Consider the following 25,336-nt stretch of genomic DNA (forward strand, 5'->3'; position numbering starts at 1 on the left):
CCACCTGGTCTAGCATCTTTATCTGTGTTGAAGTTTGGTTTTCATTTCCGCCTTAGTCAATGTGTTTGTCTTTGTTCAAAGTTAAGTTGTTCGCTACCCAGGTCTTTCTCGTCGACTAAACCACTCCCCAGCCCCATGCTTCATGAAGAGCACCTGTGGTTTCCTTGTGGCCATGAGTGTCATCAAACTAGAGATCTGCCGAGTCCACGTGGGTGCACTGTGACCCTGCAGACCATGAGAGTAGATGGGGAGGAAACAGCATTCAGTGGTGGCTGATGGGAGGGCATCAAGGTTCTTCCCAGCAGGGTGGAAGACACTCCTGCCCTCGGGAGGGCTAAATACAGCAAAGCCCAACCAAGAGGAGACAGAAATAGCCGCCTCCAGCAGGGCCAGAGAATCAGGAAAAGGCATCACCTGAACCTGATAACTCTAGAACGATCTCCAAGGTTGTGGGTTTGGAGACTTCAACTGTTATAGCAGTTACAAAAAGGGTTGAGCTTGCATGTGAGTTGGGCAGGAAGACTCATTCTGAGTGTATATGGCTCCAGGTTGTGTGAGAGGGCAAAATCTTTGGTCTTTAAACAATTATGGCTCCCCTAGAATGGTAGTCCCAAGTCACTTCAGTTTGGAAAAGGTTTCTTTACTGGCTAGAATTAAATGTAGGGATGGCAAAATACATCAAAGCCATAGCATTAATAGACTTGCATGAAGTTAGGAATTACCTGGAATAATTATTAAGGCATTTGTAATGCTTTAAGGATGTTGATATTTTAAAAGATCAAATTCTAATTTGACATCTATATTGACCTCAGCCTTGTGACTTTTTAGCTGAGGAAGGAAAATATGATTAAGTTTTTGGGCAGTATTTAAATGTTTAAGAGAACTTAAAATTCTCCATATTTATAAGTATGTTTTATTCAATTTTTAATAATTAAGACTTGGGACCACCTTTTTACTATTGTCACTTAGGTATTCAAGAACATCTAATATAGTAAATTTAAAATGAAGCTTAACAATTTTAAAATATTCGATCAAAGTTGTAACTTTAACTCATTGCCTAAGGGATTTTAATCTGCTCATTGTGAGTTGACCGAATTAGAAACAAAGGCTACTTTGCATGTGATTGTTAAAATTTACTAGATTGCTAAATGTAATAAAAGATATTAAGTAGGATTAAAGGCTTAAAGACTAAGGTTTTAAAATGTGAAGTGTTTAATAATTGAATAATTTTATGAACATCAAAATAAACCATAAAACCATCTTGGTGCATTGGAAACACACTGTGGTGGCATCACGGCCCGCTCTTGTGTGTTTGCTGATTGCTTTCCACTCTGGCCTCTGTGGCATTCCTGTTGTCTCGGTGGAATTGTTTGCTGCATTCTCTGTTGATAGAAGAGGGGCTCCAAAGCCTTTGGGTGGACAGTGTCTCTTCCTCTTGGGAGAGAGCAGGGACAGCAAACGACGGGCACGCGGCCTCCTCCTAAAATCATAGCGTGTCACAGCCCTTCGATCCATACTCAAACACGGTACCATTTCCCACAGAGAAGTTTCACAGGGATGAGGGGCATGAAATGGAAGAACAACTCATTTTCTCTCAGTTCTGTTTTCTTCTAAGATTTGAAATTTTTAAATAAAAGAGCTAAGCATAAATATTGAAAAGCAGCGGAGCTCCTGGCAGGTGTTGCATGGCCCCTTAACTCGTGAAGAACTGTGAGGTCATCATTCCATCCATTTCCATCTGTTCCTCAGAAATATGCAGCGTTGGAAAGTTGGGTTTTTCTTGCTTGTCAACCAGTTAGCTGAATCTTATTTTCTTTGAAAAGAGAAAGTGAGCATTTTAGGGTTTATGATCTCTTCTCAGCATTTTGAGAATTTGTTTTCAGCTGGGTCTTCTACACCATCCACTTCATTTCCTACAGCTGCAAGTCGCTCCGGAGCTCAGTGGCTTGAAGTACTGAGTTCAGCGACTTTAAGTGTGAGCCTGTGTCTTTGCTCTCTGGGCGTGGCAGTCTCGTTTCGGCTGTGCCTTTCCTGTCAGCTCCTACAGATTCTTGCTCATTTTTCAGGGAAGACATGTACAAGACATGGAGCAAGTATAAGAAATATTTTGTTTCCTTTGGAAGTGGTTTTCAATACTTTTTTACTTTGAAATCCTTTGTCAAAATGAAACTTTGCACAATCCTGGGGGCTTTCTGGCTAGGTGGTAGCAGCCTGGGACTCCCCTCCCACCACCTTGTCCTTTAGCCTCTGGTTCCTGAGTGGTTGCCGTCAGACTTGGGCTTCCACGGACTCCTGTTTGAGAACCACTGGTCTCCCCAAGCCCTTTTGAGAGAGCAGCTTTTCCTGGTGGAGCTGAAGCTCCCTCTCCTGTCTGCAGTGCTGTTTCTGCAGCTCTCTCAGGTCTCTGTGTACTGATCCTGAAGCACAGATGCTGCTTTTCTGTGCTGTATTCTCGGCACTGGAGTTGGTGGCACTTCCTCCCAGCTCTGCCTCTGAGGAGTGACTGGGGTGCCTGGGCTGGCCTCTCTAGGAACACAGTGGTCTGCTGCTCTGAATCCTCTTCTGTGGGATTCCTACTTTATTTTCAGAGTTGCAGCCTCCAAGTTGGTGTGGAAAGAGAGGTGCAAGTCGTGGGAGCATCCTAAAAAGCAGGACTCGAAGCGCTGGATTTTGCTGCTTCTAAGACAGGAATGAGTTGTGGGGCTGAGGGGGTTGGAAGGACTTCCAAAATTTCTTTCAGGCCAGTACAGTTTTGTTTCAGAGCATGACACGGGTGTGGGCCACACTGTTTCTCAGTGTGTGACCTTCAGTCTTGCTTGTGGTTATTGGAAACACCTCCTAGACTTTCGCGCTACCGCATCTGCGCCTGGTGCTCCACAGGAAGTTCTCATCTTTTGCTGTTGGGGAGCGTCAGGGAGCCCCCTTAGGAACTCCTGCCCTGGCTTCATTTAGCCATGGAGTCTCTGTAAGAAATTAAGTTACTTAGAGCTTGAGAACCTCCTACTGGGAATTTCGCACTGGCCAGAAGGTTACACTCCTGGTCCGTGTACCTTACAGTTCCATGGCAGGCACATGCACTTTTCTGCCCCGTACATCATTGTGAGGTGACTTCTCTGTAACTGCCCCAACGTGGACTCCTCACACCTGTAGGAAAGTGCCCCATTCAAATTGTGTTTCTCACGGACAAACCCAAAGTGTGTGTGACTGACCTACATGCCAGGTGTACTGCCAAGATACGTACAGTATCTTGCCCATCTTAATAATACAGTACTGTACTTGCACATCTTAATAAATGGCAGAACAGTGAAAACGAATTAATGGTCATCATCAAAATATTTATGTTGTTTCTCATCGTGTGACGTGGTTTGAGTTATGTTGGTTCATTTCTCATCACGTGACCTGGTTTGGGAGTCTGTTTGAGGCTCCCTGAGACAGTGGCTGCTCGCAGGGTCTGTGGCAGGTGCTGGAGAGCTGGCCCCTCTGCTGGCTGGGGGCTCCCTGACCAGGAGTGGGGGCTGTCAGACCACCGTGCCCTCACCACTGCCCACATGAGCAGGGCTGCTGTCTAGCCAGTCTAGCCACAAGTTCCCTTCACTGCTGTCACTCTCAGAATTGACTTGAGGAATGTTAGGAATGAGAACCACAGCTTTGTCTAGCAGTGCTATTGTTTACATTACAAAATGTTTTATTTCTTACAGGTTTCTTTTAATGGATAATAACAGACAAAACTGATCTACTGAAGACACATTGATGATAAAAGTTAAAGTTGAACTCATAATTATCTGTCAATTAAAAAAGGGGTTAGAAACAGTGGCTCATGCCTGTAATCCCAGCACTTTGGGAAACTGAGGCAGGAGGATCACTGAGCCCAGGAGTTTGATAGCAGTCTGGGCAATATCGTGAGACCCCATTTCTACAAAAATGAAAAATCAGCTGGATGTAGTGGCTCAGGCTTGTAGTCCCAGCTACTTGGGAGCCTGGGAGGTCAGGGATGCAGTGAGCTAGGATTGGACCACTGCACTCTAGCCTGGGCAACGGAACAAGACCCTATATCTAAACAAAAGAATAATTTTAAAAATGTTACTTGGTTTACAAAACCTGTTCTTTACCATTCCCTCTTTAGGAAAAGATTAGTTAAAGGAAGTGAAGTGGCTTCGTGTGCCTACTTAAGCCCGTCCAGCCTCTGTGTGATTTTGAAGGTTCATTGTGAAAGGAACACTCAGTCTCTCCACTGTGTAAGGCGAGGGAGGGAAATGCAGATTTCTCACACCTGGGGAGGTGGGAGGGAAATCGAGATTTCTCACACCTGGGGGAGGTGGGAGGGAAATAGAGATTTCTCACACCTGGGGAGGTGGGCGGGAAATCGAGATTTCTCACACCTGGGGAGATGTTTTCAAGAGTTGAAACTTCAGAGTCCCTTTGAACTATTAAACTGATAATAGATGTGGGGCAGAGTTCGGCCTTACCTGAAATAGTCTTGATTTCCTTAGATGTTTCTAAGTTAGAATAGTATGTAGAAGTTCATATTAAAAGTTAGTCTTGATAAAATTAAGCTTTGCTCTTAGGACTTTGCCTTCAGTCTTGGCAGAAGCACAAACAACAATGTTAGCAGTTTGTTCTCTGGGAAGGGAGAGCGAGGTGTCTCTTGATTCTCATTTTCTTTCCTGTTCTGGTCAGAACACATCTGCTACCTTAAAGCAACGTGGCAGGAGCAGGCTCCCAGGCTGGGAGGCTTCTGAGACTCGGCAAGGCTTCTGGACGGGCGTGCAGGTGGGAAGCGGGTACATGCTGACAAGTAGCTGGCAGGGCCTCCCCGGCCCCAGTGATGCAGGTCCCTGGAGTGGTCACTTACCTCCCTAACACGTTCTGCACCTGTGGTTGCATGTGGGGCCCACATGGGTGTTTGCATGAGGATGTGGTTGTTCATTACTTCGCTCACTCACTCACTTAATCACAGGTTGATTACCTGAAGCACATCAAGGGCTAGCTGACAGAATGGGTGACAGGGTCAGAAAACTGGGCTAGGAGATGGGAGCCACAGAGTGTTCCAGTGCTAGAAGAGAGGTCAGGGCCACTCCCAGGGCGGATGGGTGAGTGAGCCCAAGGTCCTAAATGCAAAGCCTAATTTTTTTGCATAAAATTTTATACCAAGATTAAACTTTAGTCACTCATCAGAAGACTTAATTTTTAATATGAAGTTCTACATATTATTCTAAATTAGAAACCTCTAAGGAAATCAAGACTATTTCAGGTAAGGCCGAACACTGCCCCACATCTATTATCAGTTTAATAGTTCAGAGGGACTCTGAAGTCTCAGCTCTTGAAAACATCTCCCCTGGTGTTAGAAGTCTCTATTTCCTGCCCACCTCCCCCAGGTGTGAGAAATCTCTATTTCCCACCCACCTCGCCAGGTGTGAGAAATCTCTTTCTCACACACCTCTTGCATGGGAGCCAGTGTGAGTGCTGCACTCTGTCCCGGTGCTGAGTGGTGGAGCTTCCTGCAGCTGGCTCTGTCCTGTGGGGAGCCTTGCACCTGACTCGAAGCCCAGCACGGCTCTCCCCAAATGCGGAGGGTGGTCAACCATGGAGAGGGCAGGAAGTGGCGGGGGAGGGACGCGGCTCCGGAGCCACAAAGCAGCGGAGCTCCCTCCGCCTCCTGTTGCCTGCTGCTCCCCGTACCACCGTGATGGTGAATACTGAGTGGCAACTTGACTGGAATGAAGGATACAAAGTATTGTCTTGGGTATGTCTGTGAGGTCAGTGGACTGGGAAAGCAAGACCCACCCCTAGTCTGAGTGGGCATCATCTAATCAGCTGTCCCCATGGCTGGAATAAAAGCAGGCAGAGGAATGTGGAAGGACGGGACTGGCTAAATCTCCCGGTCTCCATCTCCCGTGCTGGGTGCTTCCTGCACCTGAACACCAGACTCCAAGTTCTTTGACTTCTGAACTCTTGAACCTTCACCATCACTTGCCAGGGGCTCTCAGGCCTTCGGCCACAGGCTGCACTGTCGGCTTCCCCACCTGTGGGGTTTTGGGACTGGGTCTGGCTTCCTTGCTCCTGAGCTCATAGACAGACCAATGTGGGGCTTCCCCTTGTGATAGTGTGAGTCAACTTTCCTCCTAAACCCCCTCCGTATATTAATCCGTCCCATGAGTCCTGTCCCTTCAGAAACCCTGACTCATGCAGCCACTGTCTTGTGAAGGCCAGATCATGTCACAGATATGTTTTTAGCGCCTCTGAGCTGCTCGTGAAACAGACTTTCTTTTACACCTCCGCCCACCCATGCCCCCTTCCAGGCGTGGATTCAGAAATCACAAAACGAAGGCAGACTCTGAATTTGGAAAGTAGACTTTCTTATCCTCATGGATTAGATTTTTAAATTGTAAAATTAGAAAGAAAGGGATTCTCTTTTGATTAAACTTATTTCCTAATGATGTTGAAGTGAAAGAGATGGCTGCGGCCGCGTCCCTGTGGCCAGCGCCCCTTCTTGTCTCTCGTGAGAGCGCAGTTCCCCATGGCCCCCCGCTTCATAGACATCCCCTCTGCCTCGAGTACAGCATTTCGTTTAAGGTACACTTGACATTTTAAACTGAAGATGACCTTTGGTTTGTTACAGACACACAGATGTTAGTCCAGGCACATGTTTGGATTAGAACCCACGTTAGGTCTGACTGGTGTGAGTTGAACACTTCAGTGTTCAGGGTCCAGCTTTGTGAAGACGCTGCTGGGGTTATGGCCTCCCATCAGGACTCATGTGTGCTTCAGCTGTGACTTTTTGGCTTTGTTTTGCCTTTTTCACCAACTCCATTTCCTCTGTCCCCAGCCCTGGCTGCAGTGGAGGAGCCTTGGCCAGGCAGGCAGAGGGCCTCGGGAGGCCACGGCTCGGGGAGGCAGACTGAACAAGAAATGGTCACCCCACGTGCGGGTTTCTGTAGGATCCGCTGTCAGCTTTATTGTTTCCTCACTCTGTGCTACCTCTGAATTTATCATACTTTTCCTCATCTTAACCGATGATCTCTGAGTATTTTCTAAAAGCCTCAACGTGTGTCCTTTAGACCCACTTGCTCTGGGCATTCCCCCTGGAAGCGCTGCTGTGCTCACACTCCTGACTCTGATCCAGCCCAGGTGTTTCCTTCCCGGACTGTAGCCCGCTCCCCTCCTGACTTTGTCACCTGCAACTCCCAGAGCCTGAGCCGGAGCCTTGGAACCCTCCTGCAAGCTCATCCTCTGTCTCCTTGGCCTCCCCACCCACTCTGTTCCTTATTTCACTTCCACAGATTGTACAGATTTTTTTTTTTTTTGGACCAGTTTCTATGTCTCAAATGCTCCTGAAGCTGACCTTTGTTCTGCTCTCGCTGGTCTCACTGTGATGCCCACGTGCCCTCCCGCATTATCTCTTGTTTCTCCTGCTCTGTGCCAGGGGACTCGTGCAGCCTGGCATGGAGGTGTAGAGGTGTAGAGGCTGGAGCTTGTCATCCTGCAGAGTCTGAGTCATGTCTGTGCCTTCCCAGCATTCCCTTCTGTTCTCAGAAGCCCCTGACGAAGCTCCAGGGTCTCCTTCTGTTCTCTGAAGCCCCTGACACAGCTGTGGGTGCCCTGTGCTCCCCCATATGCTGCCTTAGGGCATCCCTCAGATTGTGAAAATGTTTTCATACTCATTTAGTTCAAAATACTTTTGAAATTCTCTTTTGAGTTTTGTCATTTATTCATGGGTTATCTAAAAGTGTGCCCTTTTGTTTTCAAATATTTGAGATGTTTCTTGAAATATTTCTTTTATTGATTTCCAATTTAACTCCATGTGGACAAAGGGAATGCTTTGCATGGCTTGAATTTATTGCCTTTGCTTTGTGATCTGTGTACACCTGAAAAGAAAGTAGACTCTGCTGATGGCGGCAGAGCATCTGAGAAACACGTCACTTTGGTTAAGAGTGTTCCTCAAGCCTTCCGCGTCCTTATGTGGCGTCTGTCCTTTCCAGTATTGAGGGCAGCATTGAAATCTCTGTCTATACCTCTAGGTTTTCTCTTTTCCTTGTAATTTACATCAGTTTTTTTTGTTTTGTTTATTTTGAAGCTATTTTATTAGGTTAGGGTTATTATCTCTGCTTAATGAGTAGACACCTTTATTGTAATGCCATGGTGGTCTTTATTCCTGGGAATATTTTTTGCTTTGAAATATACTTTGTCCAGTATTAATATAACCACTCTAGCTTTTCTTTTTAGTAGTGTTCAGATGGCATATCTTTTAAAATTATTTTCTTAAACCCATTTGGGTCTGTACGTTTGGACTGCATTTCTTATAGGCTGTATTTACTTGTGTCTTGATCTTTCATTCAGTTTGACTATTTCTGCCTTTTACTGTGTGTGTTTACACCGTTCATATTTAGTATGATTATTAACATGAGTATGTTTAAAACTCCGTTTTGCTGATTTGTTTTCTGTCTGCTCCATCTGATCTTTCTTTTCTTTTTATTTTTGTGCTTTCTTTTGGCCCCATTGGATATTTTTTGTATTTCCATTTATCATCTTTTTTCTTTTTTTGGTTTCTTAGGTGACTCTTTGTTTAGTTAATTTGAGGTTGCTTCAAGGTTTAAAGTATAAATCTTTAACTGTGGCATTCTGCCCTTAAATGATATGATACCACTTAATCTCACAATAGCAGACTTCCATGTCTCCTCTTCAGGCTGTGTGCTATCACTGCCATGCATTTTACTTTCACAATGTTATGATCTAAATGTTTATTTTATGCCCCCCAAATTCATATATTGAAAGCCTCACGCCCAAGATGATGGTGTTAGAGGTGGGACTACTGGGAGGTGATGCGGTCACAAGGGAAGAGCCTCATGAGAGGAATAATGCCCTCATAAAAGAGGCCTAAGGGCACTTGGTGGAGCTTTCTGCCATGTGAGGGGCAGTGAGAAGTCACTGTCTGTGAGGAAGAGGCCCTTGCCAGACACTGCTAGCACCTTGATCTTGGACTTCCAGCCTCCAGAACGGTAAGAAACAAATGTCTGTTGTTTAGAAACCACCCAGTTGATGGCATCTTGTGATAGCAGCCTGAGTGGACGAAGACAGCATTTGTTCTAAATTCCACACTACGTCATTACTGACTTGGTTTGAACAGTTACTTCTTAAAGATGCTTAAATAATAAGAAAAAAGTTCTGTATATTTGCCCATGTAGTTCCTCAGCAAACCTTTTCAACCTAGATTTTCTTATCCCTAAAATTAGGTATTGGGTTATATGATCTTTGTGACCCTTGAGTGGGTCTCCCATCCACAGAGTGGATTGATATGGTGTGACACTCTGGAGGGGGCATGTGTGTGTATCTGCTTGCAGTAGTATAGAATGTATACTTTACATTTTTACATATAGTCTATGTTTTACAAATGTGCAGTATATATAAACAGTAAAGCTAAAGCAGTCTGATAATTATTGTGTATACTGGATATGTACTGAGGATGTTGGGGTAAAGTGACCAAAGTTAGCGTCCCATCAACAAATGACAGGGCCAGCATCAACCCCGTCTTTGGGTTCAGAGCCACAAGGCCTTGCCTCTGGACCTGGCTCTGCCCAACAGCTTGATGCCATCCCGTCGGGTGCTGGTGGCCTCCCTGCACTGGTCTTGCCTGGCTGTTACCTGGACTTTTTTGTCTGGGCCACCTGCTCACACCTTACTTCTTATTTGTAGCCAAAGGCAAAACAGTTTGAGGTTATATTAGTCCATTTTACACTGCTGATAAAGACATACCTGAGACTGGGAAGAAAAGTAGATTTAATTGGACTTACAGTTTCACATGGCTGGGGAGACCTCACAATCATGGGAGAGGGTGAAAGGCACTTCTTACATGGCAGCAGGGAAGAGAGAATGAGAGAGAAGCAGAAGCAGAAATCCCTGATAAAACCATTGGATTTTGTGAATGTTAGTCACTATCATGAGAACAGCACAGGAAAAATAGGCCCCTGTGGTTCAGTTACCTCCCCCTGGGTCTCTCCCACAACATGTGGGAATTTGGGGAGATATAATTCAAGTTGAGATTTGAGTGGGGACACAGCCAAACCATGTCAGAGGTCAATTTAAACATTTACTTGCACTGATTAGGTGCTTACTGTGTCACAGTCACTGTAAGTGCTTTATGTAATCATCACAACCTTAGCAAGTGGATACTTCATTGCTTTCCTATCGCAGATAAGGAAACTGAGGCACATGAAGTTAAAGTGCCTGAGCAAACCAAACAGTGGGTGAGTGAACACACAACACTTCGCACCTCACTGATCTGACTTCAGATTCTGTCTTCTTCAGTATGGTGCCTACCTACCCACCCACAGAGCTGTATAAGGGCAAAAGAGAGATGTGAGTTCTGCTACCACCAGCAAGGACCAGGAAGCATCTCGAAGAAAAGGGGGCTGAGCTGTACGGAGCCTTTCGGGGCAGATTCAAGAGCAGAAGCCATGTCTTTCTTATTATGGACACTCAGGAACTGGAGAAAGGTTTCCTTCTCAGATTTTTTGACTAGAACTCAGTTGCAAATAAACATTTCAAAAAAGTTGCTTGTTTCTTTGAGTGGCAATATATATTATATTTCTATTAGTGTGGCATTAATGCTTGTTTTTTTCTTTTTTAGTCCCTGAGTGGTTTCAAATGTGTGTTTTCATGTACAATTTCTAGTTCTGAAAAGTGCGTCATTTCCAGATATTTCCTGACTGCCTCATCAGTGTCCACATCAATGTTAATTTCATTCCTAAGGAATCTAAACTACCTTCCTTTTGGAAAATGTTCTACAGATTCTAGCAAAGGCGACAGCCAAACTATAAAGGTAAACGCTGCCATGCAGACTACAGAAGCAGGCAACTTGCCATTGCCACGTTACCTACTTTACATTCAAGTGATTTTTATAAGAGCCAAGAAAAATGCACTCCACATAGTATTTGTCTTTCACTGCCATGCAGAGATGAGCTGTCTAGATGATAAATTAAGACAATGAGAAAATAAGGGATTGGCTTCAAGATTTGTGGTTGCCAACAGAATTTCTTCAACAGAAAGGGAAGGAAACTGAACTACGAAACTGGTGGGATATTGTTATTCTTACCGTAAACCATCCAAACCTGTCAGGCCTGTGACTTCCAAGTGCAGTGCATTATGAGCTACAGTGTAAAACAAGAGATTCTGAACTCGAGTCAGTAATAGCTGGTTTATTCCAGGATTCAAATGTGAGTATCTTACCTCTCACCGACAGTAGTCAAAATGAGAAGCCTGCTGTGCTGTGGATTTGTGGCTTATGGACTCTGGATGAGTACTGCATTTATCTTCATGGAGTGACAAATAACTGAATTGGAAAATCATGGCATACAGAATGAAACTGCATACAAGTCCACAAGAGTGTTTCTGAAAAAAAATGAAGATTTCTGTGCCCTTATCTCAGACTTTTTATTTCAGTGGTCCATGGAAGAGCCTGAAAGTTTGGCTTTTCCATCTCAGGACTTTGTTTCAGGGTCTCAGGGCACACTGCGGAGACTCTTCATCCTGTTGCCTGGAGGTGCTCGCTGGCCGTTTGCAGATGAGCCGCCTTGCCAACAACTGCCCAACCCTTAGCTGCCTGTGCTCTGGGTCTCCACTGCTGCCTTCTACTCACTTGACCGGCAAGACCCATATCCGGTAGAAGGACTCCACTGGGACGGGAGCCCGGTGCTTATTCTTGAACTTGGCAATCTACAGTGCACCTGCCTCTGTTTCCAGCCTGGCCGATGATATTCTAAGCATGGATTATTAAATATTTAATGTAATATTTTGAGCATGCCCTGTTCAACTGATGCTTCCTGAGGCCAAAATATCAACTGATCTGTTAGAACAGCAATCAGAAGAGGCTAAATTCAGATACTATCAAAATCACTAATTAACATACTCTGACACAAGATCAGTTCAGTGAGTTTTTATGTGCAGAAGCCATTGCTGTTTGTGGGAAATGGAAATGTCAAAGGGAATATTGGACTTAGAGCAATTTCTGATGAAATGCAGGGCACACTGCCTTGTTTGAACCAAGACATTTTCTGATAGTGTTGGGAAATACAGTGGCCTGATTTATGTTCTCATAGTTCTTAGCCATCATAGAAATACTACAAAGTTAAGAGGGCTTTATAGACACTCAGGCTGCTATAAAAAATTCTCCCATTTTTATATTCAAGTCAGTATGTTTTTTGAAGTCTGAAATAGTATGCAGTACAGAAAAGGGCAATGAAAGCTGTCTCTTATTTTAGTGATAATCTTCTGTCCTGACAACTTATTGAATATGTGGAGGGGAATGCAGGTTTTTAAAAACACTTCAATGTATTTATTTTTATTAAAAAAAAAAATTAGAGACAGAGTCACCCTATGTTGCCTGGGCTGGACTCTAACTCTTGGGCTCCTGCAAACTTCCCACCCCAGCCTCCTGAATGTCTGGGACCACAGGTGTGGGCCACCATGCCCAGCTATTGCTCTGATATTTTCAATCAAAATAAAATAATTTTGGAATGAGAATTGAAAAAGGAAAGGCTGAAAATAAAGAAATAAAAGTATTGGCTGTTCATCTGCAGAGGCACTGAATAGGCACGTGTTCTAAATCACGTAGCGTGAAGGCTCCTTTCTTTGAGGTTTTAATGAACAAATGAACAGCCAGAGGCCCCAGTCCCATGGCACAAGTGCACCTGCACCCCATCCTCCACTTCAGGGCCTTCCCCACATTCCCAGTTGTCCTGATTTCCACCCTCCAAGGTGGAAATTATTCTAGTGTCTATCTCAGCCTGGCTTTGTCTGTTCTGGATCGTCACATGAATGCCATTTGGCAAGTTTTCTTCCCTGCTTGGCACCTGCATAATGATTTAGAAATTCCTCCGCAATGTTGCACGCATTCTAGTTCCTTCCTTTGCATCATGGGGGTGTTTCCCCCATGTGGGAGAAACACAGTTTGCCCCTCAGTTGAGGATCTTTTGATGTGTCTAGTTTTTGGTGATTACAAATAAAGCTGCCATAAAAATTATTGTACAGCTGTTTATGTGAACACATGTTCTCGCTTCTCTTACTAGAGACACTGGAGTGCAGTTGCTGAGGGCAGAGTGTGTTCAATCGCAACATAACCACCCCTCAGTTGTGCATGGGGTTGCATTGCTTGATACTTCCAGCAAGCTCCGAGAGTCCCAGTGCCATAATGTCAGTTACATTTCATTTCTTTAGGCTTTTTAATTTTAACGTTGAGGTGGATGTGGAGTGGTATTTAAATTGTGGTTTTAATTTGCATTTCTTTTGTAATGAATGATATTGAACACTTTACCGTATACTTATATGCCTATTTTTAATTGGGTTCTTTTCAATAGTATAGAGTTGTAGAACTTTTTAAAAAATGTATTCTTAGCCCTAGACAGGTGTCGGGATATACGTATTGCAGTATTTTCCCCTAATCTGTGGCTTGCCTGTTGGTATTATGACATCCTTGAATGAACAGAAGTTTTACATTTTTATGAAATCTAGTTTTTAATTAAAATCAGATTTGTTTAATGCTTTCTGCGTCCTAAGAAACCTTTGCTAACCCAGAGACTGAGAAAATACTCTTCTTTTTTTCCTTCTAGGATGTTTGTGGTTTTTATTTTATTTTTTAGATCTATGACCCATTGCTACATAACAGTATTAGCAAAATCGTCATGGCTTGAAACCACACCCTTTTTATCTCACAGCTCCTGTGGGTCAACAGTCAGGGTGTCAGGGAGCTGGGTCCTCTGCCCAGTGTCTCACAAGGCTGAGACCAAGCTGTTAGCAGGGCCTTGGGTCCCTTCAGAGGCTCCCCTGGGGACAGATTTGCTTGCAGACTCACTGAAGTGTTGGCAGATTTTAGTTCCTTGTGGCTGCAGGACTGTGGGCCTCAGTTCCTTGCCGGCTACAGGGTGGAAGCCACTGTCAGCTGCCTGAGGCCCCCAAGGCTCCTTCCTCACAGGGTCCCCAGCACAACCATGTGTTCTCAAACCCAGCAAGGGAGAAGGACTCCGGCAAGATGCAACCATGTGCACAGGTACACCTTGATCTGTCACACGTGCTGGGTTCTATGTCACAGGCACCTCCCATGCTCACAGAGAGGAGTCGCATGAAGGCATGGGTCCCTCCTCCACCTCCATCATGAACTGGTTTTGGGTGGGGAGAAAGGTAAAATAAAGAGTCATTTTTCCTTATATGAGTATCTATTTGTTCCAGCAACATATGTTAAAACAATTTCCTTTTCCCACTAAATGTCACTGGTGTCCTTTGTGAAACTTCATTATCTCTGTAAGTTAAATCTCTTGCTTAATAATCTTATCATAATTTCAAAAGATATTTTAAGTGAATTTGGCTTATTCTTCCAATGGTCTGGTTGTTTTTGTAGTTGCCTAGTGAGGAAAATTATTGTCTCTCCTAATGATACCTCTAAAATGTTTGATGATCTTGTGGCTCCATTACAAAAGTGAAGTTTCACTAACATTATTACAGAAAGTTACCCACTAGGATCAGTTAATTTTATTGTAATTGACCTCATGTGTCATATGGCCATTGTTTTGCTGTGTTTTTACAAAATTTTTATTTTTCCCCTAAATTTTAGTGAGAAATGTAAGTGATCATTGCTTTTTCATCTTCTTTACTGCCTGAAGGATTTAGTGCTAACGAGATTGACCTCAGGCTGCCAAGTCTACCTTTTTGACTGGTCTCCCTTCTGTCCTTCTCTGGTGCACTGGTTCCCAGAACCCTCTTCTGCTCTGGAGATGAGCTTGGCCTGGAGCAATCTGTGCTTTGGTTTGCACGGAACTTTTTCCCCACTCCTTCTTTCCAGACTCCTCCTTATCCCTTTGTCCTCCTTCAAGTGTGACCCTTTCTGAGACATCCCCTGAAATGAAGTTAGCTTCAGACCTTGGTGTCTCCATCACAGGCTTTAGATGCTGATATGAAGAGTGTCCGGGCATCCTATTGTAAACTGTCAACTTATATATCCTGTGTGCCACTGGAATTTTAGTTATTCAAGGGAAGAATAGTTTTTCATTTTTATTATTATTAGCCTAATCATCGGTATAAATCAGATGCTCAATGAATGCTGGTGAAAGAAATCAATCCATATTATTCTGTGTTAAAACCAGTTATTTCTAACAAGTTACTTATTTTAATATTGCCTAGAAAGCAGAGTATTTTTCATCCAAGAGTATTTATATCATCATGGAGGCAAAAATGTAAATCTACCACACATAATTCTAGAAAGCAAAATCTATATAGTAAATTTACTTTTAAAACATTTAAAATGATAAATCACCAGAAGCCAAGTGAATTTTATGCATAAAAGTAGGCTGTAACATAACCTAGGAGGTTATTAATGCACCCACAGGGAAAGTGCCACTAATCCCCTTTTACAGTCGTGCATGGTGGTGGTTGACTAGCACGGAGGCTGGTGGTGCAGTCATTGCTTGAGCTAAAGTGCAGAAGATCCAGGTGGCACAGAAGCCACACAGGAGCAGTGTTTGCTTTGCGGCTCCAAAGGTTTGGGATCTGTAATACAGAAATGTTTATAGTTTTAAGTATGCACCCCACTTCAATAGTTTCATTTGGTTATCCTTTATGCTATTTTAATATCTAAAATTGCATTTTGCCAGCAGTGATTTATATAAAAAGTACCGGAGTTGACAAGTAGGGCTATGAATCGTAGCGCATCTGTGATTTGCTGGCAAAGCACTGACAGGCATCTTCGCTCATATTTTCTCAATCAGAGGACTTGCCCCTGCTGATGCATCCCCGTCTTCTTGCATAAACCATCAAGCTTTCCCTTGGAGCGTGGTAGGCACTCGTGCCTCTCTGCAGCTCTGTCCCGCCCAGCCACTGAGTCTTTCCAGACCCTGAGGCTGAAGGGAACATGGTCTGGGCATGAATTGTGCATGAACTAGAAGCCGGGCATAGCCGCATGGTTCTACCCTCAGATCTGCGCTTTGCTGTTGGGTTTCTTGAGTTGCCTTGACTGGGGAAGCGCATTCCGTGTGCTATTACTTCATTTCCTCAAGTAATCATGACTTTGTTGTCATTGTGTTTGTTCACGCTAAATTTTAGCAGAACTAGAACAATAGCACACTAGAAAAAGTGACTTAAAAGATTACAAAGAATAATGACATTTTACAGATGAAACGTCCGCCATTTAGAGGAGTCGGGAATTGTAAAATGCCATAGACATAATTTGTGGCAAACTTTTAGGGCAAAATCAGGTCTTCCGCCCTCAGCTAGCATTCTCTCCCTCTCTCCATTCTGCCTCCTCAGAACATCTAGGTAGGGCTTCAGAACACAATGCAGTCTGAACATGTGAGCAGTAACGTCCCCTGCATTTGTGGAAATGTTTTCTTTGTGACATTTTTGGAAATATTTGTGGTTTGTTCTGGGAGAAGAGAACCTTAAGTATCACCTTAAGCGTGTTATGCTCTTCTAGCAAGTTGTAATGCTCACATAAAGTCAGTATCAATTTAGCCTTCAAAGCAGTCCTACAAAGAAGGTGTTATCATTCCCATATAAAAGAGACTGAGATTTAAAGCGCTTGAGGTTGATCCCTCGCCACTCGGTTACTACATGGCAGAGAAGGTTCTGAAGCAAAAATCCTGCATCCAAGATGAGAAATCCTCCTGCTACAGAACAGCTGACCTGTATGTTTTGGCCTTTCCATTTTATTATCATATTTATTCATGCTTTTGTGGCACTTCATTTCTTATTTATATTCTAAGATGTGTCATAAAGATTCGATGAAAATTTGACAGAGAATATTTTATATTGCTCTTCTTTTCTAAAGACTAAAAATGGTGCCATGTCTTCCTCCTGGCACCTGTTTAGTACACCCTGACCTGTGTACTAAACAGTAAAGAAAAGCTTACAGATTGGCAGGGAGATGGCTCACAGCCCGGCTGGCAGTGAGGGGTCAGAGGCTCCCTAGGGCAGGGGCCACATCAGGATGGCCAGGACTGTGGTGCTGTCTGAGAACAGTTCCCTGAGCACATATAATTATGGTGGGTGTTGCTGTGCCACAGTGCTCAGGTCTTTCTGATGGTGTTCCCGCCAGGCCCCTCCCACCTCCCTGCATTCACACCACATGCGCGCGCGCACACACACAGACACACACACACACACACACACACACACACACACACCCCGGGTGGGTCCTCCCCAAGTTACACACAGAGCGCCTTGTAAGCAGTGGTTAACTGCCTTTCAAAACAGCATCTGCCCCTGCAAAACTCAGGTTCATGCCATGAGGACATCAATGAAGGGTGATTATTTTAGCCTCAACTGAGAGAGTATTTTAAACCAGTTAAAAATCTTCAATTACAAGCCTGTAATCCCAGCACTTTGGGAGGCCGAGGCGGGTGGATCACAAGGTCAATAGATCGAGACCATTCTGGTCAACATGGTGAAACCCCGTCTCTACTAAAAATACAAAAAATTAGCTGGGCATGGTGGCGTGTGCCTGTAATCCCAGCTACTCAGGAGGCTGAGGCAGGAGAATTGCCTGAACCCAGGAGGCAGAGGTTGCGATGAGCCGAGATCGCGCCATTGCACTCCAGCCTGGGTAACAAGAGTGAAACTCCATCTCAAAAAAAAAAAAAAATCTTCAATTACAGATGGCATGCATGGAAATACAATTCTTTTTACATATATGGTGATAAAATGCCACTAACAATGTTTAAACATTAGATAGTAGAAGATAGTGAGGGATAATTGCATCACAATAAATAAGGTTCCAGTGAGGCAGTTGAATGATTAGAGCAAGCCCTTTCTTCAGTGGAACCTGGTATGAATCTTGCCTTTACCTCTTACTGGCTATATGACCTTGGACAAGTTATTTCACCTCTTTTATTGCTAGTTTCATCAGTGAAATATTATTAAGTTAATTCAAGAAAGGTTTATGAAGGAGCTACTGCAGGGGTTAAGGCTGTTAAATAGATATCATTTGTCCAACACAGCTGTATTCCATGTCCTCTGCATTCAGGCATTGCGCTGGGAGTGAGGAGTGCAGTGGGCACAGGCTGAAAGTCCTTGTGGAGCTGGCATTTCAGTGCATTGTGTTTGTGCAGTGGGGCAGATGAACAGTATTAAAATGAGTGGTCAGTTATGTGCTTAAGAAAAGGCCACAGGTTCTATGACTAAATGAAAGGAAGTGGGGGCGGCTTGTGCAGGTGGGGACTGTGATTCTGAATGTGTGGTCAGGGTGGGCTGTGTAACTGCCAGGTGGCAGGACGATGAGAACACAGGCCGGAGCCTGGATGCTTGGAGGAGCAAGATGAACACTGGGGCAGCAGTGAGCAGAAGACCTCCTGAGTGGTGGGGGGCAGTGGGGCACGGACCCCAGATGCCTTTCTGTATGCAGCTTCTCTGCATGGGACAAAAGCCATGGGAGGGTTTTGAGTAGACAGCTGAGAAAAATTTGGCTTCTAAGACATGGGTCTGCAGATGACACTGTTTTTGTAAGTAAAGTTTTATCAGCGTGCAGGCATTTGTCTAAGTGTCAACTGTGACTGCGTTCAGGATAGCAGCAGTGGATTTGAGTAGTCATGATGCAAGTCACGTGGCCTTCAAAGCCAGAATCATCCTTACTCTCTGGCTGCTAATGAGACTTTTTTTTTTTTTTTTTTTTGAGTTGGAGTCTAGCTCTTGTGGCCCAGGCTGGAATGCCATGGTGCAATCTCGGCTCACTGCAGCCTCCACCACCTGAGTTCAAGCAATTGTCCTGCCTCAGCCTCGCAAGAAGCTAGGTCTACAGGTGCTCACCACCGTGCCTGGCTAATTTTTCTTTTTGTTTTTGTATTTTCAGTAAAGGCGGAGTTTCACCATGTTGACCAGGCTGGTCTCAAACTCCTGACCTCAGATGATCCATCCGCCTTGGCCTGCCAAAGTGCTGGGTCTTCCTCCTGTTTTAAGAGAACCACTAAGGTTGTTGTGTTGAGAAAAATCTCTAGAGGAAGAGGGTGGACATGGAGACCAACTAGGAGGTGACCGCAATAAATCGGGAGAGACAGTGGTAAGTTCTATGAAAAACATAGCCCAGATAAGGGGGGCCCAGTGAAGGTGGACATGGGGTCTCTTTGTGTCTAAGTTACGTAATAAAGTGATTAGAGCCTTGCACATTAGCTGTAGGGGTAGTAGAAGTCAGTTTGTTTACTGTAGTGGTTTAGTCCAAATGAAATATGATTTTTATAAAGTGGAGACTCATTCACCTTTCCAAATAGCATCAATGGACATGCTAGCCCAATTGCCTTTGGAATTTTGTAATATTTTTCCTCATTTATTTTTTCTTAGAAGAGTTCACTTTCCTTATTTATTTTAATTTATGCCCACATAAAGATAACTCAAAATGGCCAGACACAGTGGCTCACACCTGTAAACCCTCCACTTTGAGAGACCTAGGCAGGCAGACTACTTGAGTCCAGGAGTTCAAGACCAGCTGGTCTTGAAAGACCCGCTCTTTACAAATATTAGCCAGGCATGGTGGCACATGCCTGTGGTCCTGGCTACTTGGGATGCTGAAGTAGGAGGACTGCTTGAGCCCAGGAAGTGAAGGCTGCAAGTGAGCTATGATTGAGTCACTGCACTCCAGCCTGGGCAACAGAGTGAGACCTTGTCTTAAAATTAAATAAGGCCAGGTGTGCTGGCACACACCTATAATCCCAGCACTTTGGGAAGCTGAGATAGGTGGATCACTTGAGGCCAGCAGTTCAAGAACAGCCTGGAAAACATGGTGAAACCCTGTCTCTACTAAAAATACAAAAATTAGCCAAGCGTGGTGGCACATGCCTCCAATCTTAGGTATTCAGGTGGCTGAGTCAGGAGAATTGCTTGAACCCAGGAGGCAGAGGTTGCAGTGAGCTGAGATTGTGCCACTACACTCCAGCCTGGATGATAGAATGATACCCTGTATCAAAAAATAAATAAATAAATAAATAAAATACAATAAAAAAGGTAAATAAAATACAAAGACATTCTTCAAGAAGACCAACCTCAAGGCACATAATCGTCAGATTCACCAGGGTTGAAATGAAGGAGAAAACACTAAGGGCAGCCAGAGAGAAAGGTCGGATTACTCACAAAGGGAAGCCTATCAGACTTACAGCAAATCTCTCAGCAGAAACCCTGCAAGCCAGAAGAGAGCGGGGGCCAATATTCAACATCCTTAAAGAAAAGAACTTTCAACCCAAAATTTCATATCCAGCCAAATTAAGCTTCATAGCAAAGCTTCATAAGCAAAGGAAAAATAAAATCTTTTGTGAACAAGCAAGTACTCAGAGATTTCATCACCACCAGGCCTGCTTTACAAGAGCTTTTGAAAGAACCACTACACATAGAAAGGAACAACCCGTATCAGCCTTTCCAAAAATATACCAAAAAGTAAAGAGCATCAACATAATGAAGAATTTACATCAACGAATGGGCAAAGCAGCCAGCTAACATCAAATGGCAGTATTAAACTCACAAATATTATTATTAATCCTAAATTTAAATCAACTAAATCCCCCAATCAAAAGACACAGCCAAAACCCATTGGTATGCTGCATCCAGATCCATCTCACATACAAGGATACACAAAGACTCAAAACAAAGGGATGGAGAAAGATTTACCAACCAAATGGAGAGCAAAAATAAATAAATAAATAAAAAGCAGGAGTTGCAGTTCTCACCTCTGATAAAATAAACTTTAAAGCAACAAAGATCAAAAGAGGCAAAGAAAGACATTACATAACAGTAAAAGGATCAATGCAACAAGAAGAGCTAAGGATCCTAAATATATACGCACCCAATACAGGAATACTCAGATACATAAGACTTACAAAGAGACTTAGACTCCCACACAATAACAATGGGACACTTCAACATCAATATTAGACAGATCAATGAGACGGAAAATTAGCAATGATATCCAGGACTTGAACTCAGATCCAGAACAAGTAAACAATAAACATTTATAGAACTCTCCACTTTAAATACACAAAATGTACACTCTTATTGGCACCACATCACACCTACTTACAGGTTTAAATGAAATATTGGTTGGCTGCTTGTTTCTTATTTTCTTCCCTCATTTTTTTCCTGTCTCCTTTGTTAAGCACAATTATTGGTATAAAAGAGGTTTTCAATACCCATTTTTAGACTGCATTCTAGCCTGGGCAACAAAGCAACACTTCTGTTCTCTCTCCCTCTTCCTCTTCCTCTTTCTTCCTCTCCTTCATTTTTAAAAAAATTAATTGATTAGTTTTTCTTTCTTTTCTTTTTTTAAAAAAAAATGAAAAAAAGAAAAAGAAAATAAAAATAACTCAGAATGACCCTCAAACATTAAGTGGATCTGTGGGCATGGTACCCTAGTACTGCTTCACCCACTCTGGACGGGAGTGCCTAGACTCATCAGCCTTCTTGTTGATGCTAAATGTGCTCTTTTAGAAACATAAAAAGTAACTGAACATTCTTATAATGATATCTGCAGCTTTTCTGAAAGTTAAACGAATTATTTTTAAAGAGCAGTTTTAGGCTCGCAGCAACATTGTGAGGAAGGTATGGAGATTTCCCATGTCCCCGCTGGCCTGCTGTCCACACCTTCCATCAGAGTGGCACACTTGTTACAAATACCATTGTTGATAAACCTAGGTTGACACATCATCGTCACCAAAGTCCACAGTTTACCAGGGTTCACTCATGCTGGTGTGCCTTCTATGGGTTCTGACAGGTGTATAATGGCAGCATCCACCATGACGGCATCATAGCATATGTTCTCTACATACTGTAGTTCCACTACCTTGAGAATCTGCCTATTCATCCCTCTCTCCTTCCTAACTCCTGGCAACCACTAATTTCTTTCCTGTCTCCATAGTGTTGCCTTTTCCAGGAGATCATAGAATTGGAATCACACAGCAGGCAGCCTATTCAGATGGGTGCCTTTCTCTGTATAGCCTGTGTTTAATCTTCCTCCATGTCTTCATGGCTTGCTTGCTCACTTCTTTTTAGTGCTGTGTAACAGTCAATTGTCTGGATGCACCACAGTTTTATTTATTAGTTCACCTACTGAAGCACATCTTTGTAGATTTCATATTTTGGCAATTATGAATAAAGCTGCTGTAAACATCTGTGTGCAGTTTTTTTGTGTGATCAACAATTTTCAGCTGCTTTTGGTAAATACCAAGGAGTAAAGTTGCTGAACTGCATGGTAAGCATATGTTTACTTTTGTGAGAAACTGCCAATTGTCTTCCAAAAAGGCTGCATCATTTTGCATTCCTACCAGCAACGAATGGGAGTTCCTGTTGCTCCGCATCCTCACCAGCATTTGGTGTTGTCCGTGTTCTGGACTCTAGCCATTCTCATAGGTGTGCAAAGTATCTTGTTGTTTAGATGTGCATTTTCCTGATGCATATGATGTGCAGCATTTTTATATGTTTATTGGCCATTGGTAAGTCCTCTTTGATGAGGCATCTGTTGAGGTTTTTGGCCCAATTTTTAATTGGGTTATTTTCTTTCACATATATTAGCATTCTTTATCGGATTGTCTTTTGCAATTATTTTCTCCCAGTTTGTGGCTTGTCTTCTTGTTCACTTGACATTATCTTTTTCAGAGACGTTTTTAGTTTCAGTGCAGTCCTGATTATCAATTATTCTTTCGTAGATCATGGCTTCTTTTGTTGTAGCTAAAAAGTCATTGCCATATCCAAGATTACCTAGGTTTTCTTCTCTGTTATCTTCTAGGAATTATACAGCTTTGCATTTTGCCATTAGGTTTGCGATCAGTACTAAGTTAACTTTTGTGTGAAAAGTGTAAGGTCTATGTCTAGATTCATTTTTTTTTTTTTTGCATGTGTATGTCCAGTTGTTCTGTAGCACCATTTGCTGAAAGACTTTTTTCTTCATTGTATTATCTTTGCTCCTCTGTCAAAGATCCATTGGCTGTATTCTGTGGGTCTGTCTATTTCTGGGTTCTCTATTCTTTCCCATTGCTCTGTTTGTCTCTTCTTTTTTCAACACCAGACTTTCTTGATTACCATAGATTCATAGCAAGTCTTGAAGTCGGGAAATGTTACCCTTTTAACTTTGTTCTACTCTTTCAATACTGAGTTGGCTAATCTCAGTATATGAAATATTAAATATTTCTATGTATATATGAAAGATATTTTGCTTTTCATATATACAGTGGGATATATATTGTACATGCATACACTGTATAGTGATCGAATCAGGGTAATTAGCATAACAATCATTTCAAATCTTTCTGATTTCCTGGTGTTGGTAAAATTCAAAATCCTCTCTTCTAGCTGTTTGAAAAATACAATAAATTATTATTTATTATAGATTTTTTGCCTTTCTATATAAGCTTCAGAATCATTTTGTTGATATACACAAAATAATTGGCTGCAATTTTGATTGGGATTGCAATGAAGCTATAGATCCAACTGGGAAGAATTGATACTTTGACAGTATTGTCTTCCTATTCATGGACATGGAACAGTTCTCCATTTATTTAGTTCCTCTTTGATATCCTTCATTAGAGTTATGTCATTTTACTCACATATATATTGTACTTATTTCACTAGATTTATACCTATTTCATTTTTTGGGTGCTAATGTAAATGATATTGTGTTTTTAATTTCAAATTCCACTTCTTTATTGCTGGTATATAGGAAAGTGATTAACTTTTGTATATTAACCTTGAATTCTGTAGCCCTGCTAAAACCACTGTTTGTTCCAGAATTTTTTTTTGGGGGGGGGGGAATTCTTTCAAATGTTTTAAGCAGACAATCATGTCATCTGTAAACAAAAGCAGTCTCAATTTCTTCTTTATCAATCTGTATATGTTTTATTTCCTTTTCTTATCTGATTGCATTAGCTAGGAATTCCAGTACAATGTTAAAAAGCAGTGGTGAAGGGGGACATCCTTGCTTTGTTCCTGATCTTAATGGGAAAGCTTTAAATTTCTCACTTTTAAGTGTGATGTTAGATATAGATTTTTGGTAGATATTCTTTATGAAATTGAAGAAGTTTCCCTCTGTTTTTAGTTTACCAATAATTGTTATTATGAATGGGTGTTATATTTTGTCAAATGATTTTCTGCATCTGTTGATTTTTTTTAGTCTATTGATGGGATAGATTACATCAATTGATTTTAAAATGTTGAATCAGCCTTGCATGCCTGGGATAAATCCCACCTGGTCAAGGTGTATAATTTCTTTGGACACTGTTGGAGTCAACTTGTTAATATTTTATTGAGGATTTTTCTGTCTGTGTAAATGAGAAATGTTAATCTCTACCTTGTTTTTTTTTTTTTTAATTGTACTGTCCTTGTTTTTTTTTTTTTTTTTTTTTTTTTTTTTTTTTTTTTTTTTTTTTTTTTGTAGAGTAATACTGGCCTCATAGAATGAGTTTAGAAGCATTCTTTCTGTTTCTATGCTTTGAAGGATATTATAGAGAATTGGAGTCATTTCTTTTTTTTTTTTTATGTTGAAAAGATATACATATATTTAGAATTAGCCAGCTGGACTCCATTTAGATGATCCCAATTTTGTTGGCAACATCCAAAGCATCGTAATCAGGAGCCAGTCGAACATATGCCTTCTTCTCTCCATCAGGCCGAATCAGGGTGTTGACCTTGGCCACATCAATGTCATAGAGCTTCTTCACAGCCTGTTTGATCTGGTGCTTGTTGGCTTTAACATCCACAATGAACACAAGTGTGTTGTTGTCTTCTATCTTCTTCATGGCAGACTCAGTGGTCAGCGGAAACTTGATGATAGCATAGTGGTCCAGTTTGTTTCTCCTGGGGGCGCTCTTCCGAGGATATTTGGGCTGCCTCCGGAGTCGCAGTGTCTTGGGCCGCCGGAAGGTGGGTGACGTGCAGATCTTCTTTTTTTTGTGGCTGTGGACACCTTTCAACACTGCTTTCTTGGCCTTTAAAGCCTTCGCTTTGGCTTCGGCTTTAGGCGGGGCAGGAGCTTCCTTCTTCGCTTTCGGCGCCATCTACAGAGTCATTTCTTATTTAAATTCTAGTGTAATTCACCAGCAAACCTGGGCCTGGTGATTTCTGTTTTGAACAGTTATTAATTATTGATTGAATTTGAGATATACTGTAGTCTTATTTAGATTGCTTGTTTCTTCTTGTGTGAGTTTTGGCATATTGTGTATTTCAAGGAATTAGTCCATTTTGTGTAGGTTATCACATTTATGAGCATAAAATTGTGCATAGAATTCCTTTTTTATCTTTCTTATAAGATCTGTACTTGTATCCCCTCTTTCATTTCTGATATTAGTAATTTGTGTCCTCTCTCTTTTTTTCCTGGCTATCTCCCCACTTTGAC

The 25,336-nt window shown here is 42.5% G+C and overlaps 1 protein-coding gene and 1 pseudogene across 1 annotated transcript in view; one reads left to right on the plus strand and one right to left on the minus strand.

Moving 5' to 3' along the window:
• The window catches only part of WDR27 (WD repeat domain 27), a 233,972-nt gene that overhangs the window by 160,110 nt on the left and 48,526 nt on the right, over window positions 1-25,336 (plus strand).
• Window positions 24,470-24,998, minus strand: LOC120362807 (large ribosomal subunit protein uL23 pseudogene; annotated as a pseudogene).

Source organism: Saimiri boliviensis, chromosome 4, assembly GCF_048565385.1.
Source record: "Saimiri boliviensis isolate mSaiBol1 chromosome 4, mSaiBol1.pri, whole genome shotgun sequence".
Lineage (NCBI taxonomy): Eukaryota > Metazoa > Chordata > Mammalia > Primates > Cebidae > Saimiri > Saimiri boliviensis.